Source organism: Mobula birostris, chromosome 26, assembly GCF_030028105.1.
Source record: "Mobula birostris isolate sMobBir1 chromosome 26, sMobBir1.hap1, whole genome shotgun sequence".
Taxonomy (NCBI): domain Eukaryota; kingdom Metazoa; phylum Chordata; class Chondrichthyes; order Myliobatiformes; family Myliobatidae; genus Mobula; species Mobula birostris.
The window spans coordinates 13000824-13014044 of NC_092395.1; the positions used below are offsets into that span (position 1 = coordinate 13000824).

General features: G+C 41.3%; 1 long non-coding RNA gene across 2 annotated transcripts in view; it reads left to right on the forward strand.

Annotated features, from left to right (window-relative positions):
* The window catches only part of LOC140188024 (uncharacterized), a 43750-nt gene that overhangs the window by 16039 nt on the left and 14490 nt on the right, over nt 1–13221 (forward strand). Inside the window, exon 1 of one of the 2 annotated variants that reach the window (XR_011883206.1) lies at nt 7806–8004. The exons of the other annotated variant lie outside the window; for it this stretch is intronic. This is a non-coding gene — a long non-coding RNA (uncharacterized lncRNA). Of the gene's footprint in view, nt 1–7805; nt 8005–13221 lie in introns of those variants that run through there. 2 annotated transcript variants of the gene reach the window in all.

The window sequence follows — 13221 nt, forward strand, 5'->3', positions numbered from 1 at the left end:
AAGGTGTAACACCCGTTTAGCCTCCTGATCAGGGGCATGTGAAACCATGGGAGCAGGTGGTGGATGGTTGGTCATATGAGCAGCTGATGTACATTACAAATCCGGATTATGTGACCACTGGCGTCAGGCAGACAATCTCTGAAGAGTATTGATAATGGCTGGGGTCACCCATGCTGTAAAGATACTGCCCAGAAGAAGGCAATGGCAAACCACTTCTGTAGAAAAACTTGTCAAGAACAATCATGATCACGGAAAGACCATGATTGCCCACGTCATACGATGCGGCACATAACAAGCAAACATGGATAAGAAAAAATAGAGGGATACAGGCAAAAGGGATCAGTGTCTGTGTGGGCAAGTTGGGGCAAGTTGGGCCAAGTTGCATAGCTCTGACCCTGAATGTATGGTTTGCCTCATGTTACTGTTTGCTGTCAAGCATACACCTACAAAAATGCCAGGTTAACTCTAGGCTTTCTACCCACCTTCGTCTGTCCATTTAGAAAGGCCTCAAAAACTCCCAGTCATTTCCAGGTCTGGCAAACTACCTGGAGGTGCAACATAAGGCTGATTTTTGAAGAAATATCTCTTGATCAGAATTCTAAGTTGACCCTTCACCAGTTTGACCCCTGCCAGCTATTGAAAAAGATTTTGAGATTCAGATAATTTAATAAAAATAAATAGCACTGGTAGGACAGCTTCTTTTTAACAATCAACACTCTGGTATTGCACAGGTCACTGGCTTAGGCAAAGGGAATAGCAATGGTCTAACTCTGCGGTGCACTCTGTGAATGAACAGAGGAATTGTTTTGGATATGCTCCACAAAGTTGACTATTCCTCAGGCAGTGAAAACATCTCAGAGAGATGCTTTGAATCTAACACTTGCCGGCATCAACAAACAAACTGTCACTGATTTTACTTTTCAAATTGCAGCCTTTTTTTTCAGTGATAATTCAGCACACTGAAACACTTGCCTAGATATTTGAAGCACAATAACCAATATTTCATTAAAGTAACTATTATATGAAAATAAAAATCCTTTTATAAATATATTAGTCAGTCAGAGCCTTGCTATAACCCAATTATGCTTTTGATCTTGACTCATGCCATCATCACCGTTACATTCTGCTGGATATTTTCAACCCCCCCGCAGGATATTGTTTGACATATGAATATGCAGGGAATAGTGGGATATGTATCATGTGCAGGCTGAAGAAAATGAGTTTAATTTGAAATAGCCACCTTGAACAGAAGAGCCTTTTCCTATGTGACATCGTTCAGTGCTCCTTGTTCTATCTTTCCTGAACTCTACCCCATCACCAGGGCTCCTGGCGCAGTTTATGAAAACGCTCAGTTGTTCCCACCCGTGTTCTGCCAACCCCCAGACAAACGATCCTGTCATGATCTCTTTAAGGAACACAGGTTAGCATTAAGCAGTACCGGCTGAGCTCAGTTGCTGAACATCTTGACTTCTTGCTGACGGCAGCAAGCATTACAGACCCTGTAGAAAAGGCCAACTATAATTACAGGTTCTACAGAACCATTCAAATTAGCTGGCAACACAAAAGTGGTGTGCTGTTGATATTGTGAAGACTATAGTTTAAGTGCATTTCATGATTACTCCACAGAATTCTGGAGGTGGTTGAGATTAGGCTTGGATGTCCGTACTGAAGATCTATGGAATAAATACTAAGGATAAATAAAAAGGACATTATAGGCAGTAGAGAAGCTGCAGATGCAGGAAGTTTAAAGCAACCCACACAACGTGCTGGAGTAGCTCAGCAAGTCAAGCACCACCTTCATGGAGCAATGGAGCAATAAATAGTCAACATTTTGGACCAAGAGGTCCTGATGAAGGATCTCGGCCTGAGACATTGACTGCTTATTTCATTCCATAGATGCTGCCTGGTCAAAAGAGCTCTTCCAGCATTTTGTATGTGCTACTCTCAGTAAAATAAAATTTACTATTTCACCAGGGAGACAATTAGAAGAATTACTATCAATGGAATGGGTGGTGGGGTGGAACTATGTCTTTACCAAAGGAGGTGTAAGACGCTGCTTCCCTCTGCTAGCCTGTAGGTCACCCTTGGGCAAGGTGTAACCCCCCTCCCCACCCACCCTGATCAGAGTCACGGGAGCAGGTGGTGGATGGTTGTATGAGTAGGTGGTACCTACCACAAGTCCTGGTTACATGACCACTGACACCAGGCGCACAAGCTCTCAAGAGTGTTGATAATGGCTGGGGTCACCCATCCTGTAAGAAGAAAGCAACGACAAAGTACTTCTGTTGAAAAATTTTCCAAGGACAATCATGATCAAAGACCATGAATGCCTATGTCATACGACACAGTACATAATAATGATGATGACCATAAACAGAAGCACAAACAGGAATTGCTGGAAACACTCATTGGCTCAGATAGTATCCATGGAAATGACAACGGAGTTAACATTTCATGTACAAATCTGGCCTACATTGACGCAAGAGATCCTGCAGATGCTAGAAATCCAACACAAAATGCTGGAGGAACCATCGACATTAACTCTGCTTCTCTTTCCACAGATGCTGCTTCACAAGTTGAATATTCTATTTTTCTTTTTTGTTTCAGATTACCAGCATCCACAGTTTTTTAAATCTTTAATTACTATGAAAGTAAAAAACTGGGATATTGAGAACTGAAATTTCAATAGTATTGAATGTGATTAATATGCGATGCGGTGATGTATGTGTATCAGATTCCTCTGTAATCAATATGGCTGAATTTCAGAAGCAAAATTTTTATGGAGTCATCAGCTTATAGAGTAATACAGCACTGCTACAGGCCCTTTGGCCTATGATCTCCCATTGTCCACCAAGCTGATCCTGAATTACCTGTGTTCAGTCCATATTTCACCAGGCTCCTCCCCAATATCAATCTCAGGTATTAGAGAATTGTGAGAAGTTTTGGGCGCCGTATCCAGGAAAGAATGTGCTGGCATTAGAGAGGGTCCAGTGGTTTACAAGAATTATCCGGGGATTGAAAAGTCTAATTTGTTGGGTCTGGGCCTGTACTCACTGGAGTCAAGAAGAGCCTGGGGGGAGGAGGGTTATCGCATTGAAACTGACTGAATGTTGAAAGGATGTATCCAATAGTGGTAAAATCTAGGAGCGGTCTAGGCCTCCAGAATAAAGAGACGTCCCTTTAGAACAGAGATGATGAGGAACTTCTTTAGCCAGAGGGTGGTGAACCTGTGGAATTCATTGCCACAGACAGCTATGAAGGCCAAGTCATTTAGTATTTTTAAGGCAGAGGTTGAAATATTCTTGATTAGGAAGGGAGTCAAAGGTTACAAGGAGAATGGGGTTGAGAGGGAAAGTAAATCAGCCATGATGGAATGGTGGAGCACTTGGTGGGCCAAATAAGCTTATTATGCTCCTATGTCTTATGTCTTAAGTAATGTATTATATCAAAACATTACCTATTTTACATCTTACACATGCAACAGAGGAGAAATTGAAACTTCTGCATACCAAATATAACTTCTAAGAGAGTATGTACACCTCAAAACTAATCAATAAGCTCCAAAACCCAGGCTTTGACACCACCCTGTGTAACTGGATTCTTGATTTCCTCACTTACAGACCCCAGTCAGTACAGATTAGCAACAACACCTCCTCCACAATCACCACCAGCACAGGTGCACCACAAGGCTGTGTGCCTAGCCCCCTGCTCTACATGCTTTCGATTCACGACTGTGAGGCTGCGTGGCTCCAATGCCATATTTAGGTTTGCTGATGACACCACTGTCACAGGCCGAAGCAAAGGTGGTGATGGATGGGCATATAGGAGGGAAGCTGAAAATTTGCTTGAGTGGTGTCAAAATAACAACCTCTCACTCAAAGTCAATAAAACCAAAGGACTACAGGAGGAAGAAATTGGGAGTCCACGAGCTCATTAGGAGATTGAATGTGGAGATGGTAAGTAACTTTAAAGTCCTTTGTGCTAGCATATGAGCAGATCTGCTCTGGAACCAGCACATAATTGCTATTTCAAGGAAACCATGGCAGGACCTTTACTTTGGCACGTCATCTATAAGTTTGGCAAACTTCTATAGATGCACAGAGGAGAATATCTTGACAGGTTGCACCATGGTCTGGTATGGAAATACCTGTGTCCAACAATGGATAAGCCTACAAAAGTGGTGAATACAGCCTAGTTCAACACAGGAAAAGACCTCTCCACCATTGAGCACATCAAACAAAAGTGCTGCCACAAGCAAGCAGCATCCATTGTCAAGGAACCACACATTCTCTCTTCTCTCTGCTGCCATCAGGAATGAGGTACAGGAGCCTTAGGTCCCGTAACACTAGGTTCAGGAACAGTTATTACCTTTCAACCATCAAACTCCTAAACTAGTGCGGATACCTTCACCCACCACAATACTGAACTGATCATTAAACACAACCTACGGAATGAATTTCAAGAACTCTAAACTCATGTTCCCAGTATTATCTATGTGTTACAATTATTCGTTTTTTTTTTGCATTTGCACAGTTTGTCTTCTTCTGCACATTGGTAGCTTGTCAATCTGTGTGTAGTTTTTCATTGATTCTATTGTGAATGTCTGCATGCAAATAATCTCAGGATAGTAGTTGGTGACATATCATACTTTGATAATAAATTTACTTTGAACTTCAGGAGAAGTAAGAAGGGACATGGACAATGTGCAGGTAAGTGGGACTAGACAGAAGGCTGAAGGGGATGTAGTTTCATTCTATGACTCTACGTCTGTTTAATTCTAGTTTAAAGTATCTTAGACATATTTAAAATAAATGTGAAATAGATACAGCTTACAGCATATGGGCTGGAGCCTATTTCCGTGCAATAGTACTCTATAACTCCATGCCTGTGTGAAACACCAGTTTACATTATTTTAAACACATCTTAAATAAATGTGAAATTGACTCAGCTTATATCCAGGAAATGGGGATTTCAAAAGGACAATGTAAGTGCTTGTTGTCCTGACACATAATTTCAAATCCAAAGTGATTTTGTTTCCACTACCTTCATAGTACATTGTAGAGAAATCTAATGTCACATGCACAATATTTTAGGAGATCTTAATAGGTTGAAGAGCATCCATTATTCTCCATGTTATTGCCTGCCCTACGACTGCCTACACTGCAGGTAATGTGTGACACACATGCAGATCTATTACCAAGTTTAAAAGAGAAAAACGGAACTGGGAGACATGCTTTTCAATGAAACTTCTTGATCTATTTTGCCACATCTGCTTTTAATACCTTGGGCAATGTGGCAGCTCATAATTGCTCTCCTCAAAACGTCTGCCAGTGTGTCCAAATATTTGATTCGATTGTATCTTCTGTCAATTACTATCCAGCATCATTACTGCATTCTGAGAATTTCTGCATCTCTAAATAAGAAACATGAGAATTTGAAGGATGAAATGTTCCTTGAGTTAATTGCTTTCTTATCTAGGATGGGACTGGTGAGAGACAAAGGAGGTTCATGAGAATGATCCCTGGAATGAAAGGGTTAATGGTCCAGAAGTGGAAAGGGTGAGCAGTTTCAAGTTCCTTGGTGTCAATATATCTGAAGATCTATCCTGGGCCCAATGTATTGATGCAATTATGAAGAAGTCGTGCCAGCAGCTACATTTCATTTAGGAGTTTTAGGACCAAAGGGTCCAGCAAATCTCTACAGATATACTATGGAGAGTATTTTAACTGGTTGCATCACTGTCCAGTTTGGAAACATGATTGCACAGGATCACAAAAAGCTGTAGAGGGTTGTAAGCTCACCAACTCCATCACAGGCACTCGTCTCCCCACAACTGAGAACTTCAAAAGGTGATGCCTCCAGAAAGCAGTATCCACCATTATGGACCCTCACCATTGATGGTATGCCCTCTTTTCAATACTACCATCTGGGAGAAAGTATAGGAGTTTAAAACACACACACTCAATGTCTTAGGGACAGTTTCTTCTCCTCTGCTATCAGATTTCAAAGTGGTCCATGAATGTATGAATACTATTTTGCTTTCTTTTGCATTACTTATTAATTTTTTTATGTTTATTATTGTCAATTATAGTAGATTTTTGTGCATTTTACTTTACTGCTGCCACAAAACAATAAATTTCATGACATATGTCAATGATAATAAACCTGATTCTGAATCGATTCTGATAATGCACGTGGAGCGTTTGATGGCTCCTTGCCTGTGGTCACTGGGATTTAGAAGAGTGAGTGTGGATCTCACTGAATCCTATTGAATATTGAAAGTAATACACACAAAATGCTGGAGAAACTCAGCAAGCCAGGCAGCATCGACAGAGAAGAGTAAACAGTCGAGGTTTCAGGCCAAGATCCTTCATCAGGACTGGAAAAAAAAAGAGATTAGGAGTCAGAGTAAGAAGGTGAGGGATGGAGAGGAAGAAGTACAAAGTAGTAGGTGATAGATGAAATCGAGAGAGTGGGAGGGGTGAAGTAAAGAGCAGGAAAGTCAATTGGTGAAAGAGATAAGGACTGGAGAAAGGGGAGTCTGATAGGAGAGGGCAGAAAGCTATGGAGGAAAGGGAAGGAGGGGAAGCACCAGAGTGAGGTGATTGGCAGGAATGGAAATAAGGTAAGAGAGGGAAATGGGAATGGGGAACGGTAAAGGAGAAGGTGGGGGGGGCGGTTGCAGACAATTACTGGAAGTTTGAGAAACCAATGTTCATGCCATCAGGTTGGAGGCTATCCAGATGGAATAAAAGGTGTTGTTCCTCCAACCTGAGCGTGGCATTGTGACAGTTGAAGAGGCCATTGAATGGTCTAGATAGAGAGGACAATATGAGGATGTTTCCTATAGTGGGGGGAACTAGTGAGGGCACAGACTCAGAATACAAAGGTGTCCCCTTAGAACAGAGATGATAAGGAATTACTTTTGCCAGAGAGAGGCGGACCTGTGGAATTCAGTGCCACAGACAGCTGTAGAGGCCAAGTCATTGAGTATATTTAAAATGGGAGGTTGATAGGTTCTTGACTAGTAATCATGTCAAAGGCTCAGGAGAGAAGATGGAAGAATAAAGTTGAGAGAGATAATAATGGTTGGTGCAAGGGGAATATTTCTGATGGGATGAGGTCATGCTGCTGAAATGATCATGGTGTCTCCCAAAAAGAACAAACGGAGAAAACAGAAACTCTCAGTGTTGAGTTTAGAAATTCCAGATATTGCTCCCATTTATGCTTTCCCATATCCTTTCTTATGCTCTTCCAACTTTTACGATTAATTCTTTGGTTATTTAAACCTACCATGAACACTTCCTTTTATTCTTTCCCCCACCCTTTGGTAAGAACTTAAACCGGGTCCTTTTTAGTGTGATGGTCAGCACCAGCCAGCTGGGTTGAATTCGGCTGCTTTCTGTAAGGAGTTATGACATTCACCCCATGGCATATGGATTTCCTTCTGATGCTCTGGTTTCGTTTCATATTCAAAAGCCGTACAGGTTAGTAGGCTAATTCAACACATGGGAATGATTAGACAGCACGGGGTCATTTGTATGGAAGGGCCTGTTACTTTGCTGTGTCTCTAAACAAAAAAAAAATAAGTTCTATTCTGGTGAAAGAGCTTTCATCCAAAACATTAACTACTTTTTTTTTCTCAAGTACTTTCTGGCCTGCTGACCATTTCCTGCATGTTTTGAATTTCATTTTAGGTTTGTGTTACTCATGGGATTTTATTTTTACAAGATGACTTCAAGATTGACCACAAATAAATTAGGTCACTGAACATTCTTGAAATAAGTTTTTGAGTAAGCGCGACAGAGCTTTATTTACTGTTTCAGAGATACTAAACACAACAGTTGTATGTCATATTACAAATAGTTTATTCCTAAGGAATAAGAAAGCTTTGATGTAGGAGGCAGTTGATGGTTTGCTTCCAATTTGATTCAAAGTTGATTTTATGAAAGCATATTTTCACGTGGCAACCAATCAGTTTACATTGCCTTTACTCGCGTTGAGGTAAGTCAAATACATGGAAAAATTGATTACTTTGCTGTTAAAACTGAGCTGATTTGAGCATAAAGTAAGCTGATTCTTTAACTCAGTGAAGTCTACTTGTCATATGTTAACATAGCCTTGGTTCAAGGAAGACTTAACTACTATTTAATGATGGATGTTTGTGGACTAGGAAAAAAAATGTAACTTGGCTGTAGGTCAGAAGGACAAAAGCACAGCATGAAATGACCGATTTTAATACTCTTCACCATTTGAAAAGTGATATTTGGAATGAAAAGTCCCACTTGTACTTATGGTATTTCAATAACACTGTACAGGTCCTGTCATGCAGTGAGTTAATTGGAAGGTCAGTGACTGAAAGTTGCAATGAATGACTGTTGGACATTACACCAAAGAAGCAGGAATCTGGGTCCATTAAGCCTGCATTGATTATTTTTAATCTAGATGAGTGCTGGGTTGAAAAACAATGGAAGACAAAATACCACCACTGCTGCTCTTTATTCCCAGATGGAATGAAGTTGGGTGCATTGCAATGGATTCAAACCCATCCTTGCTGATAGAAGTTCCTGTGACTTTTAGAAGGCCAATGTTTTATAGGAAATCCCACATCAAAATGTTTTTTCGTTCCATGTCCATGAGTCCCATCTGCCCTCAGGTTTCTGGTGGGATCCATTAGCATCTTTTGGAGGATCTGTCTCAGTACCCTACCTCAACCATAACAATTGGTCAGGAGAGAAAAAACACAGAAGGATGTCTGGACTGTCTCTGTTTTTCGGCATTCTCCACGACTGAACAATAGTTCAGTAGCAGTTACATGCACTGTGAGTTAAATACTTTGAAAGACTGGTGATGAAACATATTATCATCTGCCTGAAACACAACTTGGATTCACTCCAATTTGCTCACCGTCACCACAGGTCAACAGCAGATGTTATTTTACTGGCTCTTTGCTCAGCCCTGGAACATCTGGACAGTGAAGATGCATGCATTAGGGTGATCTTCTTTGTCTACAGCTCTGCAATTAATACTATTTTCTGCTCAAAACTCATCAATAAGCTTCAAGACCTTGGCCTCAATCTATCATCAAAGACCTCCACCATATAGGTCATACTCTCTTCTCACTGCTGCCATCAGGAAGAAAGTACAGGAGCCTCAGGACTAACACTGCCAGGTTCTGAAACGGTTATTATCCCTCAATCATCAGGATCTTGAACCAGAGCAAAATAACTTCACTCTTTTTCACCTGCCCCATCACTAAACTATTCCCACAGCCTATGGACTCATATTCGAGGACTCTTCATCTCATGTTCTCGATAATTATTGCTTGCTTTTATTAATTTGTTTTCTTTTGAACATTGGTTGTTTGTCCATCCTGTTGGTACAATCTTTCTATTGTGTTTCTTGTATTTACTGTGAATGCCTGCAAGGAAATGAATCCCAGGGTTGTATATGGTGACATACATACATACTTTGACAATAAATTTACTTTGAACATTGAACTTTGAACTTTAAACCATGCTGCTGCAATCATCCCTCCGATCTACCAAAGACAATCTTGGATTCCCAAATCAGGAGGATATCAAATTATTGCGGGTAGGATTTTAGTCATTCTTGGAGTTTAGTGCACCAGTTTATTTTTTAAATAACTCCAGTGTTTCAACTCTGCTTTTAAATAAATTAGCCTATCCCAAAGAACACACCCTCCCTCACTGATATCATGCTCCTGGATAGGAAAAGCATAGAGGGATAAGGGCCAGACGCAATCAAACAGGATCAGCTCAGGAAGGCACACAGTCAGCATGGATGAGTAGGGCTGAAGGGCCTGTTTTATTTATTTATTCGTTTAGAGATGCAGTGTGAAACAGGCCCTTCCAGCCCTATGAACTGTGCTGCCCAGCAACCCATCTATTTAACACTAGCCTTGTCACATGACAATTTACAATGACCATTCAACCTACCAACCGGTATACCTTTGGACTGTGGGGCACCTGGCAGATACTCACAGGGAGAAGATACAAACTCCTTACAGACTGCTCGGAATTGAACTCCGAATTCCAGATTTCCTCAAGCTGTGACAGCGTCACGCTAATTGCTAAGCTACCGTAGTCCGAGTCAAGTGTTGATCGATCCGTGAAGAGTCTCCTGGATAGGACAAGCACAGAGGGACAAGGGCCAGATGCAGGCATGTGAGATACGTTCAGGAAGGCACTCGGTCAGCAAGGGTGAGTTGGGCTGAAGGACTGTACTGTGTAACTCCATCAATCCTGGTGCGAGCTTTTTAAAATTTAAAACACTGTTGTCCTTTTCCCATATTTCACTTAAATCTGCCTCCCAGAATCAGCATATCTACAAAGGGAAAATCCTGCTGACGATCAAACAAACTGCTCTTGAAAACCTGAGCTGAAAAAAACAGCCTTTAATTTGTATTGTGACCCTAAACATGGCAAAAAAAAATGCCCACAGGGTACTTCAAAGCCAAACAAAATGCTGGAAAATCTGAAAAGAATCAGGTTACATCCATGAAGAGAAAAACAGAGAGAGAAGGCTGGATTGTGCATATAGCTACCAGTTCCAGCTCAACGTGCCCATCAGCGCCGACCATACTTCCGTGAGCATGCAGTCACCCAACATATATACTAATCAAGTGCGGGTGTGCCTGATCTCTGATTGTATTACAAGTCTCAGCATTGAGTCTGGTGTGTAGTTCAGGGGCCAGTTGCATTTTCTATTTGGACCCTCAGCTTTATCCCAGCCATGAATAACAACACCTCGCACAGATCATTCTCTTACATGGGGATGATCGCCTGGTAAGGAAAGTTACAGTGAATCTGCATCCTTTACCTATATTTTAATTAATGTTAATTTTTGAAATGTACAATACTGTGCAAAAGTCTTAGGCACATATACATAGCTAGGGTGACCAAGACTTTTGCACAGTACTGTATTTGTTAATGCGGAGTCGAGAGTGAGTTTGTAAATCCGGCTGGAGTACAGGATGATGGGAATGGTCAGGGTGGAGCGCCACAGGAGGGGTGTGGGACAGGTGACAGAGAAGGAGTGTCAGGGGTAGGGCTGGAGGGTGGCACAGGTGCAGATACACCCAGCCCTGAGATGCCAGGCAAGATCTTTTGATTCCAAACAATTAGTTTATTGAGCATTACAGAATGTCCCTCTTGTACTTCCTGCTCTGTGCTCTCTCCCTGCCCATTTCTCAAACATGATCGTCCTCTCCCTGTTCCCTCCCTTCTCACTCTCAGTGTACAATGGAGATCCATATCAGAATCAGATTTATCATCACTCACATATATCATGAATTTGTTTTTTTTTACAGCAGTACAGTGCAATACATAAAATTGCTACAGTACTGTGGAAAACTCTTAGCACCCTAACAATGTATATGTTTCTGAGACTTGCGCGGTACTATATTTACACAAATGCTATCTATGTAAAGTTGAATCTCTTTTATTCATTCCCACAGAACAAAGCCAAAGGGCATAGGTTTAAGGGGTGGAGTGAAGGGCTTAAAGGGGATATGAGGAATTTATTTTCACCTAGAGAATGGTTGCAATCTTTAACGCATTGTCTGAGAGGACGGTAGAGACAGGGACTTTCACAACATTTACCTGGATGAGCACTTGAATCGCTAAAGTATAGAAGGCCACAGACAAAGTTTTGGTAAAGGGAACCAGTAGCGAAGGGTATTGATAAAGGATTCACTGGGCCAAAAAGCCCCTTTCTCTGCTGTTGGACACTATGACTCTACAATGAATAGAATCAAGGCTGCTTAGTAGAAATTATAGAACATATAACAATACTTGCCAACACTTTAACTAACTCCAACATCAATCTAATTAACCCTTCCCTTCCACATAGCCCTCCATTTTTCTTACATCCTTGTCTTAAGAGTCTCTTAAATGTCTCCATTGCGTCTGCCTCTACCACTAGTCTGTCTAGAGCCCTTTGGCATATTTGATACTGAAATATTTGTCAACTACATATCCTCTTCATTACCAAGGCCATCTTTTTCTACTCAGTAAGATCTCCTGACCTCGAATTCAGCCCCCAATCATTTGTGGCAGTGCATTCCATGCACCCACCACTCTCTGAGTAAAAAGCCTGCTTCTGACATCCCGCCTGTATTTTTCTCTAAAACCTTAGAGCTGTGCCCCCCTCATATTAGCCGTCTCCTCTCTATCATGGGAGCAGGTAGTGGATGGCGGTATGAGCAGCTGCTGCATATCACAAGACCTGGTCATGTCACCACTGAAGCTAAGCAGACAATTTCTGAAGAGATTGTTAATGGATGGGCTCACCTGTCTTGTAAAGACACTGTCCAAGAAGACACATCGCTTCTGTAAATTTGCTTAGAACAATCATGGTCATGAGACCATGATCACCCATGTCATACGACATGGCACATAATGATGATGATGATAACGACAATGGAGCTGTCCCACTTTGACACCTTACGTGCATTATTTGTGGTGCTAAACGTTTATTCTCACAGCTTTCCTACGTTCCCTGAAAGATAAAGAATGTTTTGGAATCACTTTGTAAATGATACTAATTGTCCTTCGTGTTAATTTCCCTCTGTTGTGGAGGAACGTGCTGATTGTTTCACACAAATTAACACCGATACCAGTAACACTGAACCAGATGGCAAAATCATGACTTTGTGTTGAGATGTTTTCTCACTATTAAGCTCTGTGGACAGCTTCCATGGTTAGAATTGGTACTAGGAGTGACTTCTCTCTCCTTGGTGTTTGTAAGAAAGCTAACTAGTCTGTTTAGAGCCTATGACACATTTGATATTGAATTATTTTTCAACCATGTATCTTCTCCATCACCGAGGCCATCTTTTTCTACTCTGTAAGAACTCCTGAACTCCAAATCAGCCTCCAATCATTTGCTGAAACCCTTATGCATATTTTTAACTTAAGAAGTTGAGTCACCCTCAACTTTTTGGGAACAGTTTCATTCCCTCCACCATCAGATTTCTGAATGGATAATGGATCCATGCACATTACCTCCTTATTGTATCTGGCTCTCTTTTTGCACTTGCTCATTCATTATGTGTTCTGTCTCCTGACATGGGGCGATCACGGTCTTTCCATGACCATGATTGTTCTTGGCAAAATTTTTCTACAGAAGTGGTTTGCCATTGTCTTCTTCTGGGCAGTGTCTTTACAAGATGGGTGACCCCAGCCATTATCAATACTC